This window comes from Pleurodeles waltl, chromosome 10 (assembly GCF_031143425.1).
Source record: "Pleurodeles waltl isolate 20211129_DDA chromosome 10, aPleWal1.hap1.20221129, whole genome shotgun sequence".
In the NCBI taxonomy this organism is placed as follows: Eukaryota; Metazoa; Chordata; class Amphibia; order Caudata; family Salamandridae; genus Pleurodeles; species Pleurodeles waltl.
In genome coordinates this window covers 725630070-725644414 of record NC_090449.1, presented here as the reverse complement: position 1 = coordinate 725644414, position 14345 = coordinate 725630070, and the positions used below count along the sequence as shown (strand labels likewise).

Sequence of the window (14345 nt, the reverse complement as noted above, 5' to 3'; positions counted from 1 at the left end):
TGGACACCAAACTGGAGACAAGGCCTGTCCCAAGAAAAGTTCCACTCCAAACTCCAATCCAGGTAACTCTGGAATGGCTAGTCTCCAAGTGGGATCAACAGTGTGCCCAGAGCAAATCAGGGTCCACACTGAAGCTACTCTAGTCTCTGAGGGTGGGGTGGATTTAGCCACACTAGCTGCCTGGCCTCCTAACATGCAAAAATACAGGCAGCAGCTCTTTATTAATGGGACAAGTGTAGAGGGCCTGAGGGATACAGGTGCCAGTGTCACCATGGTGACAGAGAAACTGGTTTCCCCTGGCCAATACCTGACTGGAAAAACTTATACAGTCACCAATGCTGACAATCAAACTAAAGCACATCCCATGGCAATGGTAACTTTAGAATGGGGAGGGGTCAATGGCCTGAAACAGGTGGTGGTCTCCTCAAACATCCCAGTAGACTGTCTGCTTGGAAATGACCTGGAGTCCTCAGCATGGGCTGAGGTAGAACTAAAAACCCATGCAGCCATGCTGGGTATCCCTGAACTGGTGTGTGTAAAAACAAGAGCACAATGCAAGGCACAGGGTGAAAAAGTAGAGCTGGAGTCTGGAAAAATGGCCCAGCCTACCAAGAGAAAAGGAAAGTCAGTTGGGAAACCAACTGCAACACAGTCAGAAAAAGAGAACCTCTCTTCTCAGGAAGAAGTTCTGCCCTCTGAGGGAACTGAGCCTTTGGAGCTTGAACCTTATCAGGTTGAGCTCTTAGGCCCAGGGGGACCCTCAAGGGAGGAGCTGTGTAAGGGACAAGAAACCTGTCCCTCTCTTGAAGGCCTTAGGCAGCAAGCTGCTGAAGAGTCCAAGGGCAAGAAAAATGGAACACATAGGGTCTATTGGGAAGATGGACTCCTGTACACTGAGGCCAGAGACCCCAAACCTGGTGCCACTAGGAGAGTGGTAGTGCCTCAGTCGTTCAGAGAGTTTATTCTGACCTTAGCCCATGATATTCCCCTTGCTGGGCATTTGGGACAAACCAAGACGTGGGAGAGGTTAGTCAACCACTTCTACTGGCCCAATATGTCCCAGAAGGCTAAGGAGTTTTGCCTCTCCTGCCCCACCTGTCAATCCAGTGGTAAGACAGGTGGGCACCCAAAGGCCCCCCTCATTCCACTTCCAGTGGTAGGGGTCCCCTTTGAAAGAGTGGGTGTGGACATAGTTGGTCCACTAGAACCTCCCACAGCCTCAGGAAATATGTACATCCTAGTAGTAGTGGATCATGCTACTAGGTATCCTGAAGCTATTCCCCTTAGGTCGACTACTGCCCCTGCAGTAGCCAATGCCCTCATTGGTATCTTTACCACAGTGGGTTTCCCTAAGGAGGTGGTGTCTGACAGAGGTACCAACTTCATGTCAGCATACCTAAAACACATGTGGAATGAGTGTGGAGTGACTTACAAATTCACTACACCATACCATCCACAAACTAATGGCTTAGTTGAGAGATTCAACAAGACATTAAAAGGCATGATCATGGGGCTCCCAGAAAAACTCAAAAGGAGATGGGATGTCCTCTTGCCATGTCTGCTTTTTGCTTACAGAGAGGTGCCACAGAAGGGAGTAGGATTCTCACCCTTTGAACTTCTGTTTGGCCACCCTGTAAGGGGACCACTTGCTCTTGTTAAAGAAGGCTGGGAGAGACCTCTTCATGAGCCTAAACAAGACATAGTGGACTATGTACTTGGCCTTCGCTCTAGAATGGCAGAGTACATGGAAAAGGCAACCAAAAACCTTGAGGCCAGCAAACAGCTCCAGAAGTTTTGGTATGACCAAAAGGCTGCACTGGTTGAGTTCCAACCAGGGCAGAAAGTCTGGGTTCTGGAGCCTGTGGCTCCCAGGGCACTCCAGGACAAATGGAGTGGCCCTTACCCAGTGCTAGAAAGGAAGAGTCAGGTCACCTACCTGGTGGACCTGGGCACAAGCAGGAGCCCCAAGAGGGTGATCCATGTGAACCGCCTTAAGCTCTTCCATGACAGGGCTGATGTGAATCTGTTGATGGTAACAGATGAGGATCAGGAGGCAGAGAGTGAACCTCTCCCTGATCTTCTGTCATCAGACCCAAAAGATGGCTCAGTAGATGGAGTGATCTACTCAGACACCCTCTCTGGCCAACAGCAAGCTGATTGTAGGAGAGTCCTACAACAGTTTCCTGAACTCTTCTCCTTAACCCCTGGTCAGACACACCTGTGTACCCATGATGTGGACACAGGAGACAGCATGCCTGTCAAGAACAAAATCTTTAGACAGTCTGACCATGTTAAGGAAAGCATCAAGGTGGAAGTCCACAAGATGCTGGAATTGGGAGTAATTGAGCGCTCTGACAGCCCCTGGGCTAGCCCAGTGGTCTTAGTCCCCAAACCTCACACCAAAGATGGAAAGAAAGAGATGAGGTTTTGTGTGGACTACAGAGGGCTCAACTCTGTCACCAAGACAGATGCTCATCCAATTCCTAGAGCTGATGAGCTCATAGATAAATTAGGTGCTGCCAAATTCTTAAGTACCTTTGACTTGACAGCAGGGTACTGGCAAATAAAAATGGCACCTGGAGCAAAAGAGAAAACAGCATTCTCCACACCTGATGGGCATTATCAGTTTACTGTTATGCCCTTTGGTTTAAAGAATTCCCCTGCCACCTTCCAAAGGTTGGTGAATCAAGTCCTTGCTGGCTTGGAGTCCTTTAGCACAGCTTATCTTGATGATATTGCTGTCTTTAGCTCCACCTGGCAGGATCACCTGGTCCACCTGAAGAAGGTCTTGAAGGCTCTGCAATCTGCAGGCCTCTCTATCAAGGCATCCAAATGCCAGATAGGGCAGGGAACTGTGGTTTACTTGGGCCACCTTGTAGGTGGAGGCCAAGTTCAACCACTCCAACCCAAGATCCAGACTATTCTGGACTGGGTAGCTCCAAAAACCCAGACTCAAGTCAGGGCATTCCTTGGCTTGACTGGGTATTACAGGAGGTTTGTGAAGGGATATGGATCCATTGTGACAGCCCTCACTGAACTCACCTCCAAGAAAATGCCCAAGAAAGTGAACTGGACTGTGGAATGCCAACAGGCCTTTGACACCCTGAAACAAGCAATGTGCTCAGCACCAGTTCTAAAAGCTCCAGATTATTCTAAGCAGTTCATTGTGCAGACAGATGCCTCTGAACATGGGATAGGGGCAGTTTTGTCCCAAACAAATGATGATGGCCTTGACCAGCCTGTTGCTTTCATTAGCAGGAGGTTACTCCCCAGGGAGCAGCGTTGGAGTGCAATTGAGAGGGAGGCCTTTGCTGTGGTTTGGTCCCTGAAGAAGCTGAGACCATACCTCTTTGGGACTCACTTCCTAGTTCAAACTGACCACAGACCTCTCAAATGGCTGATGCAAATGAAAGGTGAAAATCCTAAACTGTTGAGGTGGTCCATCTCCCTACAGGGAATGGACTTTATAGTGGAACACAGACCTGGGACTGCCCATGCCAATGCAGATGGCCTTTCCAGGTTCTTCCACTTAGAAAATGAAGACTCTCTTGGGAAAGGTTAGTCTCATCCTCTTTCGTTTGGGGGGGGGGTTGTGTAAGGAAATGCCTCCTTGGCATGGTTGCCCCCTGACTTTTTGCCTTTGCTGATGCTATGTTTACAATTGAAAGTGTGCTGAGGCCTACTAACCAGGCCCCAGCACCAGTGTTCTTTCCCTAACCTGTACTTTTGTATCCACAATTGGCAGACCCTGGCATCCAGATAAGTCCCTTGTAACTGGTACTTCTAGTACCAAGGGCCCTGATGCCAAGGAAGGTCTCTAAGGGCTGCAGCATGTCTTATGCCACCCTGGAGACCTCTCACTCAGCACAGACACCCTGCTTGCCAGCTTGTGTGTGCTAGTGAGAACAAAACGAGTAAGTCGACATGGCACTCCCCTCAGGGTGCCATGCCAGCCTCTCACTGCCTATGCAGTATAGGTAAGACACCCCTCTAGCAGGCCTTACAGCCCTAAGGCAGGGTGCACTATACCATAGGTGAGGGTACCAGTGCCTGAGCATGGTACCCCTACAGTGTCTAAACAAAACCTTAGACATTGTAAGTGCAGGGTAGCCATAAGAGTATATGGTCTGGGAGTTTGTCAAACACGAACTCCACAGCACCATAATGGCTACACTGAAAACTGGGAAGTTTGGTATCAAACTTCTCAGCACAATAAATGCACACTGATGCCAGTGTACATTTTATTGCAAAATACACCCCAGAGGGCACCTTAGAGGTGCCCCCTGAAACTTAACCGACTGTCTGTGTAGGCTGACTAGTTCCAGCAGCCTGCCACACTAGAGACATGTTGCTGGCCCCATGGGGAGAGTGCCTTTGTCACTCTGAGGCCAGTAACAAAGCCTGCACTGGGTGGAGATGCTAACACCTCCCCCAGGCAGGAGCTGTAACACCTGGCGGTGAGCCTCAAAGGCTCACCCCTTTGTCACAGCACCGCAGGACACTCCAGCTAGTGGAGTTGCCCGCCCCCTCCGGCCCGGCCCCCACTTTTGGCGGCAAGGCCGGAGAAAATAATGAGAATAACAAGGAGGAGTCACTGGCCAGTCAGGACAGCCCCTAAGGTGTCCTGAGCTGAGGTGACTCTAACTTTTAGAAATCCTCCATCTTGCAGATGGAGGATTCCCCCAATAGGGTTAGGATTGTGACCCCCTCCCCTTGGGAGGAGGCACAAAGAGGGTGTACCCACCCTCAGGGCTAGTAGCCATTGGCTACTAACCCCCCAGACCTAAACACGCCCTTAAATTTAGTATTTAAGGGCTACCCTGAACCCTAGAAAATGAGATTCCTGCAAACACCAAGAAGAAGGACTGCCCAGCTGAAAACCCCTGCAGAGGAAGACCAGAAGACAACAACTGCCTTGGCTCCAGAAACTCACCGGCCTGTCTCCTGCCTTCCAAAGAACTCTGCTCCAGCGACGCCATCCAAAGGGACCAGCGACCTCTGAATCCTCTGAGGACTGCCCTGCTTCGACAACGACAAGAAACTCCCGAGGACAGCGGACCTGCTCCAAAAAGACTGCAACTTTGTTTCAAGAAGCAGCTTTAAAGAACCCTGCAACTCCCCGCAAGAAGCGTGAGACTTGCAACACTGCACCCGGCGACCCCGACTCGGCTGGTGGAGAACCAACACCTCAGGGAGGACCCCCGGACTACTCTACGACTGTGAGTACCAAAACCTGTCCCCCCTGAGCCCCCACAGCGCCGCCTGCAGAGGGAATCCCGAGGCTTCCCCTGACCGCGACTCTCTGAAACCTAAGTCCCGACGCCTGGAAAGGACCCTGCACCCGCAGCCCCCAGGACCTGAAGGACCGGACTTTCACTGCAGAAGTGACCCCCAGGAGTCCCTCTCCCTTGCCCAAGTGGAGGTTTCCCCGAGGAAGCCCCCCTTGCCTGCCTGCAGCGCTGAAGAGATCCCTTGATCTCCCATTGACTAACATTGCGAACCCGACGCTTGTTTCTACACTGCACCCGGCCGCCCCCGCGCTGCTGAGGGTGAAATTTCTGTGTGGGCTTGTGTCCCCCCCGGTGCCCTACAAAACCCCCCTGGTCTGCCCTCCGAAGACGCGGGTACTTACCTGCAAGCAGACCGGAACCGGGGCACCCCCTTCTCTCCATTCTAGCCTATGCGTTTTGGGCACCACTTTGGACTCTGCACCTGACCGGCCCTGAGCTGCTGGTGTGGTGACTTTGGGGTTGCTCTGAACCCCCAACGGTGGGCTACCTTGGACCAAGAACTGAACCCTGTAAGTGTCTTACTTACCTGGTAAAACTAACAAAAACTTACCTCCCCCAGGAACTGTGAAAATTGCACTAAGTGTCCACTTTTAAAACAGCTATTTGTGAATAACTTGAAAAGTATACATGCAATTGAAATGATTCAAAGTTCCTAATGTACTTACCTGCAATACCTTTCCAACAAGATATTACATGTTAAATTTGAACCTGTGGTTCTTAAAATAAACTAAGAAAATATATTTTTCTATAACAAAACCTATTGGCTGGATTTGTCTCTGAGTGTGTGTACCTCATTTATTGTCTATGTGTATGTACAACAAATGCTTAACACTACTCCTTGGATAAGCCTACTGCTCGACCACACTACCACAAAATAGAGCATTAGTATTATCTCTTTTTACCACTATTTTACCTCTAAGGGGAACCCTTGGACTCTGTGCATGCTATTCCTTACTTTGAAATAGCACATACAGAGCCAACTTCCTACAAATGTTCAAGCAGATAAAGTGCAAAGAGTACATATACCCTAAGGACAGTTAGGACCACTGAGACTGATCCGCAAAATAATGTAAATTATAATAAATCAATCAATAACAAATCAATCATGCATATATCGTAAAAAGAATTGATATCATAGGAAAAGCCTACAAGAACAATTAGGCCTGGGACTGATCCTAAAAATAAAGTGGATTATAGTAGATCAATCATAAAAAGTAATTATATGCCGTTAAAACACATGGGTTTAAAATCTATCAACCAAAACTACAATGCAAGAGGTCATGTCTTCAATCTACTGGCAACAGAAATTAGACTATCTACTAGTTGCAACAAGGGAAAAAGGTACCATTTTGGAATTAGGGTTGCTCAAGCATTTTAGCTCTTAAGGACCAACTCCAGTGCAAAAGTGAGGCAACACAGCAGACAAAGTGAAAGGAAATTAAACGCATAATAATGGATTAAGGAAACTTACTGAGTTTCAGTAACGTGCCATTCCTAGAGCGCTTTTGCACTTTTCGACCTCTTCTCAGGCCTCACGGCCCTTTCCAGCGTGTAAGTGGGTTCCACTTGGGTAGCGCCTAGATCAGTGCCTGGTTGAAGAGTCCGTCTCTGGGAGCTGTATTTAGGGGTTGGGCTACATCTCCCATCGGGTGTATTTCACACCGTTCACGTGTGCACTGAAAGGACCACCCACCTGCGTCACACACAGGATCTACTTACCTTCAGGAGACATCTCAAGACATGGCAGTTCAAGCAGTAGCAGCACCCCAACTCCCCCTCCCCCGGCGCTTTGAGACCCTCACGGTTGAGTAGTGCGCTTTACAAATACTCTGATTGATTGATTGACAGCTGATTTTTTCTCACTGTTGCGCAGAAACCTGAATGGTACGTAGCACTGCCTAATTCCTAGCTGCCTAAAAATCGGTAACATATAGTGCTTCCTCTGATGCTATTATCCTGGGCAGAAGAATGAAAAGTGCAATATGGTATCATCTGTCTGCAAGCAAAATGGGCGCACATTGTTCGCATTAGCAATAGCTTTCTATTTTGAGGAAAAACAATTAGAAGAGTGCCATGCCGATAATTAATGTACAGTGTCTAGCAGTTGAGGAGGTAATAAAGTCAAGCAAGTATTCAAACCTAATATACTTTTTAAAATCTATAAACTTCAAGGCAAGAGATACTTGGCTTTTATTGCACACTTCCAACCCCCATTTATGTGCCCAGCATGCATCGTTGACACAATCCCTTGTAAGGGGTTTCTGATAAACCCTGCTTTCCCAATTGACTATGAAATCGTCTGATGCAGCGGGAATTTTTCAGGGTCTGCCTTGGACAGCAACAGTTTTTCAACTCAGCAGTAGCACTTGGAGCTGGTTGTTTAACTGAAGAAAGAGGTCTGTTAGGGTGTATCAGGTTGTCTTGTTGTAGGGATAAGACAACACTGTGTTGACTAAATGGATGATGGTCTGGCAGAAAATCTCAATTTAACCTGGATGGTAACTGTTGACCATTGTAGACTCTGAAGAGCAGGGCACATTTGCACTCTTTTTCAAACAGGCTGCCTGCCTGGCAGTGGCATTTAGAACTTTTCAGATCGTAATCCAAAGTCATTCAGGTGGTATAATTTGGCATTAATCATGGTGCAGAGTACTGTCTGTGTGGCGTTCTGATGAGTCCTTATGGACGATGTTGTTGGATAGCTCTCTGGTGGCCGAGGACAATTCTAACTACTGGGAACATTTTTGTTAATATACTTCAGTCACTGTAAAACAAGAGTTTACAAATTAATTTAAAACAAATTAATCACAACTTTAATACCAATTATTAAGTTATTTTGCAGTCGGAACTTTACTTTCCAAAATAAAAATATTCTTATTGTTCGATGGGGATGAATTCACAAGGGCACTCGTAACGTAAGAACATCAGAGTCTACATCATTCCTTACACAAAAATCACGAATAGCATCTCAAACGGCAGTATCACAACACATGCCATTTACAGGGACAAGGTTTCTCATGTTACTCTTTGAAGGGGAAACGTTTATTTGTTTGATCCGCTTTGATTCTGGTTTCAGGTGCTGGAATGTTAATGGGTTTCAATGCATCTACCACAAAACCCTCTAAACCAAAAGAACTCCCGGTTGATTGCCCCATTCCAAATACGTGAAGTGCCCACCCAGGCTTGGTCAGCTTAAACGCTAACTTTAATAGTTGCAGGGGTGATATACGGTGCCAAGGGACCAGGCACTTTTAACTGGAGCCCTACTAGGCCTGCTGGCTAGTCGCCAGGGCTAACTTCTGGGTCAGGTGCCTGTAAACCGTGTTAAGGCACTAGGTGGTCAAGTCTCTATATTACTTGAGAACCCCAGCCTCTGCCTACAAATTCCAGTGCCATGGGTGCCCACAGATTCTGGCTAATTGGCTAAGGCCATCACAAACAGAAAAGACCAAACTGGAGACAGAGTACTTTCTGGCGTCGGGACCGGTGGTTCTGATGCATACAACTCTGGAGTCACTTGAGATAGAAAGATGCTGCCCACAATTCAAGACACACAGAGACCTCCTCTAGTGACCTCTGTGTATTCCCAGACCAAGGAGTGAACTTGAGGTATTTCTCAAGAGATTTAGAGGCAACTAGGAGGTGCACACAGACTTCCCTGCAGAACAGACAGGGTCAGGAAAGATGGAGAGTCACAATCTTCTATAGTAGAAGGTGACAGCGTTTCCACTGAACCCCAGTTAATGCAGTTTATGGTGTTGATAACAATTAAAGCAGCTGGTTCTAGGGGAGCCCTTGATCCCCAGGGATGGTAAGGTTCCACAACAGCTCCTACATTTTTCTTTCAAGAGACGGTCTCTGGACCTCACTGGCAGGTGTGCACTCTTACCTGAAACGTCCAATCCACTCCCCTCCACCGGCAACAGTCTCTCCTTGCACACGACTACCAAAAAGTGTCTTGAGTGGTGGACCCAGGCAAGCTGTCGACAGAAAAGCGTTACCACTGCAACTCAATCTTCTCAACTACACTTGTGTGTAGTTTCAACTTGGATGTCAAGAAAATCTCAAAAATAAAACTCCATTTGATCTTTCAAAATTGAGGGAGGAGTCGTCCAATCCTGTCAGGGCATGGACACGGTATGATCATTGCATGCAGGGGTCAAAACACTTGGTACTTCAATCTAAACCACTAGGAATATATACTGGCTGCCTGTCAAATCTTTGGATATGCAGACTGGCGGAGACAGAAGAAAGGGGATGGTATTGCTAAGGCACAGAAACTAAGGCTATTTCAAAAGGATAAAAGGGCTACCACCCATAGAGATTCCATGGCTCTGCAAGGCTAATGTTGTAAGAAAGTATACAAAGTCTCAGATAGAGTCTTGCACAAAGCCAGCCACCATTTTGAGAACCACACCTGGAGTCCAATGGACTCTACCTTCTACTAGACCAAGCAGACTCAAGCCTCATGCTCAACGACCACTTATACCCACACGACAATCACTCTTCATGCATGGCCCACACATGACAGAGGTAAAAGACTCCAGTGAAAGGAGACTGACTAGAACTTTTTACACAGAGATGGCCAGCAACCATCTCCTCCAGCAAGATAAAGGTAATATAGCTTGTCTCCACTTTTATCATAATAGTGCCTCTGTGAGCTTCTCTCGCAGACAGGCTGGAGAAGGCACAAGCCACCCTCTCTAAGATATATAGATTTTGGGTCCCTCTTCAAGTCCAAGCACAGCTCTGGGATCTCAGGTGAGTAAAATGGGAGAACACGCTGTGGCTTGCTTGCATGATTGTCAAGTTCACCATGAGAGAACAATAGTCAACAGAAAAACAGACATAGGGTTGGGCAGTACAGCTCTCCAAAGCCTTTCAGTAGCCTTTTCATCAGAACTGTTTTATATTTGAAAATGTCATTTATTTGGACCATTGAACTGAATTAACATTTTATATGAAACAACAGTTTTTAAAACACGAGATCCCCACCATTCTAATAATGCCGCCTAATACATCTGTAGTCTCCATTCCCCTTCATTTGCCACTATGCTGCAGCTCTCACCCATTTGCTCTGCTTTTCTTTCTGTCGACCTTCAGTAGTTCATTAAAGCCTTATGGAAGTGCCAACACCATTTGTCCTCTTGTCTGTGCTTGTTCTTGGTATTGTGCTTTTAATGTAAGTTGCCTTGTGCAATACTTGTTTGCTGTAACCCACAACTGCAATGTTTTCTTGAAAATGCAAAAAACTTGTTAAACAGAGGTCCTCATCTCCAATCAAAGATGTGGGCGCCCTTTAACCCAGAGGGGTATTTTTTTTTCAAAAATTGCTGTGTCTATAGAAACTTTGCTTATATGTAGATAATTGTGAAGGTCACCTGCATTCGTTATCATAACCTTACTTTTGCACCTGGTTGATATAGTACCAAACCTATTAAGGCACATGACTGATTCTGGAAAGTACCTGTGTTATGGTATAATGTTTTTAACTCACCTCTAGGAGCTCAACTATCATAATTGGCGATCCTTTGTCCTATTTTTCTACAATTCTAATGGCTTTACTATAAATACACTTTCAGATTTAACCAAAACACGAACTTGGACTTTATTTGACACATATATGCAGCAAAAACATCTGCACAACCACACCACGGCCCCAGTTACTCTAGACCTCCCACTTCTGCTCATTTTCAATTTTTTTTTTTACTGAAAATCACTCTTTTGTAGGCATATAGGTAGATCACGGTGCACCTTGTAATGGTGGACATTTGAGCCCGCTACTGTGATTCAATCTAGGTAACTGTAGCTTACATGTGCATTTTTTATATGAAAACATTCTTTACTGCTTGCAGTCTTTTTACTTCAAATGTTTAGCTGTGTACCTGGGTGACTTTAGTATTAACACTGTAGAGTTTTAGTTTGCTTCAATACATAATTCCTTGAAGATGTAATAGGATTTGAAAATGTGGCAGAATGTCTTTTGAGAGCTATGGATCCCGAGACATATAGAAGTGTTTACTACTTAATGTAGAAGCCTTAGAAATGTGAAAGTGACAGCAGGCATACATGTTGGGTGCTAAAATGATGGTAGCATCTTACATCCTTTTGCTGAGGGTATTGTGGGGGTTCGTGTGGGGGCCTGGAAAGAGTCCTAGAAAAATCACTAAAGTCAACAAGCTGGTGTTAGGGATAGCCAGGGAGTAATACAGATTGCCGTGATATAATATTAGAGGTGACCTGCTTTGCTTAAGGACAAGGTAAAATTGATGGTTCTGAGCTATTACTATCTGCGTCAGGATCTTGGAAAAACAGGTAATGCTGGCAACGGGTTAACATGCCATTAAATGACTGAGTGGCATGCAAAAGAGAATTCAGTATTACTTTGGATACGCAGTCAAGCACAATAAAAAGGGTTGCACTCATCTTAAAGGCATACTTGGAATAAATGGCTTTTAGCAATAAGCTCATACTAGCCAAGGGCTGCCTACAGTATTCCAATAAAGTGCAAGCTTGTTGAAACACCAATATTGCCTTCCTAGGATCCCGAGAAATGATTTTACAATATCAACAGGTTGGAATTCCACAAAAATGTGTGGGAGTCAGATATTCATTCACACTTATAAACCGAAAGCGTACAAAATTAATTTGAACATTTTCGGCAATAAAGTTACAATTTTATATTCATTTTTGCCAACAATTAGTCTTTCCAGACATCAATACTACCTAAATATACCCATCATAATTTATGAACTGCATGGCATAACACATCTAAATGCAAATATTTAACACCAGGTAGCACATAAAGAACCTCCTAACCTCAATGCTTGCTTTACCACATATTATATAAAGATATAAGTATCAGTTTAGATAGTTGCCATAACAATGCAAAGTGTGCAAATCTGTGTGCTTGTGTAAAACTGCAAAGCTGCAGCTTTGCCACACTAGGTCATTAAGACGAGCTGGAACCACACGTCCGATCTATCTGATGGTTTAAACAAACCTGACCTGTTAAAATGTTTCTTCAGAAAAGAGCATACAGTGAAAATGATTCGTCGACTTAAAAAGAAAACCAAGAAACGGATAGCAGATTAAATCAAGCCCCACCCCTTTCCCTCCCTTTATCTTTAGTGAAATTGACACATTAAATTGTTTGGGAGCACCACAGCGCCACCAACGTAGATCAATGCAAAAAAGAAAAATCTTCCACCGTGTGCAAAGAAATAAAAAGGAAAAAGAAAATTGTTAAATACCATAAAATGACTCGTTTATTTTTATTTCCAGAGTCCTAAACTAGAGCAAAGAAGCTACCCTGGCTAAATGCATTTGGATTAATACAACAGGAGTGTGCGTCGAAAGCCTTACCGCGCACTGATCCAGAAAAAGCCACCTTTTAGCACCAGCCATAACTTAATAAAAGCCATGTTATGTCAATCCACACCGTCATTGTTCCAAGGGCAGTTCCTCACAGTTACAAATACTGTAATCTACCAGACGTCATCAGAAACTCTGCCACCAACAGAAAAGTGTCTAAAATATGGTTTTCTTTAGAAACGAGATTAACATTAACATTTATTGGAAAAACTGGGTGGCACTGGTGCATTAATCGTTTTTACGATCCCAGCCTTTTTCACTAGAAAGCAATCACACATGACAATATTTCAAGGGCGAGGCTCTGCCTAACGTCGCGTTAATATTTTTAGATAATATTAGCATCCGATAAAATACAGCCAGTATGGAAACCCACAACGTGCGTTGTTGAAGAACGGACAGCCAGTCGATATGTGAAAAAGGCAGGAGCGATAATATCCGGTCCGTTTTCGAGGGGTTATTTTTCGGCTGTATTACACAATAACGTAACAAATTGTATACAATCTTACCTCTCAAGTAGGCTGGCACGATATCTGCAACTGACAAAATAACGAGATTTGTTGTATACTTGCGCAGAAGCAGGGGTTTCGAGCGTCTTAAAAATACCTTCTGGGAAATAAAAAACTAATTTTCCCCAATAATCCGAGGTAGGGGAAAACGGTGTTTAAGATCCGCCAACTGTTGTTAAAAAAAAAGAAAAAACACGTCGAAATGTCCAAAGATTAGAAGCAGCGGTAGCCAGCCACACCACTCTTGGGGTTAGCAACTTTGCAATGGCAAACATGCGTCTTCTGATTGGACGGAAGGACCGCGTCTTTACTGTCTGCACTATCTCCCTTCTCGCCCCCTTTCTGCAGCCTGCGAAACTGCCGTGTGCCATTTTATACTTGTTAACACTAACAATGCAAACACTAACAGTCCAAAGGTCTGAGTTTGGTCGCTGTAAGAGGCCACGTATCGTTTACTGCTCTCACTCCGCATGCGTTGCAAAATTAGCAACAATTTATTTCAATCAGTCAACTTCAAATTTCAGTTTCAAATCGCCGCGAAGGTGTCAAGCAAAAAAAGAGACGTATTTTATCGTGAAAATTGGGTTGACGATCAAAAAATAAATATATCGTAGCCTTGCCAGATATAAAATGCTTTATTTTTAAGGGCTCGATGATTTCTGTTATTTTAAATGGCATGGGTAAAGTCCATAACCTGACACCCGAGCCAACATACTTTACCTTAATGTGCACAAGGAAAACGCCTTGAACAGTTTCCCCCTCTAATTCACTTCTTAACTCCACTCACTTGTACAGACATACTCCAACCACACTGACCCCAAACAAAATGGCTGCAACACGGAGGGGCTTTTGTGGAACATCTCACACTCCCTACCTACTTTCCCCAAGAATCTTCAAAGCTAAACTACAATGAGCGTTCAAGGGAAAGTGATGCACACTATCCGTCAAATGTTTAAAATGCTGTCAACGTGCAGAAGTGGCCCTAGTGGGCACTGATGATTTGCAGAGCAGCGTAAGCTAAATGGCCTGCTTTACATAACTATGGAGTCTCGCCGCTCCTAGCTGTCTTTCCAATTAAGTGGGCGTATGCCCAAACTGTTGGACTTTTAGCTAGGGCTGCCTCTCAAACTACAGCAGATGGTCAGGAATTTATAAGATTAGACGACAGACCTCT

The 14345-nt window shown here is 45.3% G+C and overlaps 1 protein-coding gene across 1 annotated transcript in view; it reads right to left on the bottom strand.

Annotated features, from left to right (window-relative positions):
* Window positions 1-13437, bottom strand: part of EPC1 (enhancer of polycomb homolog 1) — a 1031213-nt gene extending 1017776 nt beyond the window's left edge. The window contains exon 1 of the mRNA XM_069211249.1: window positions 13172-13437. The gene's annotated coding sequence lies outside the window, so the exon portion shown is untranslated. The remainder of the gene's footprint in view (window positions 1-13171) is intronic.
* Window positions 13438-14345: the final 908 nt, after the last annotated feature.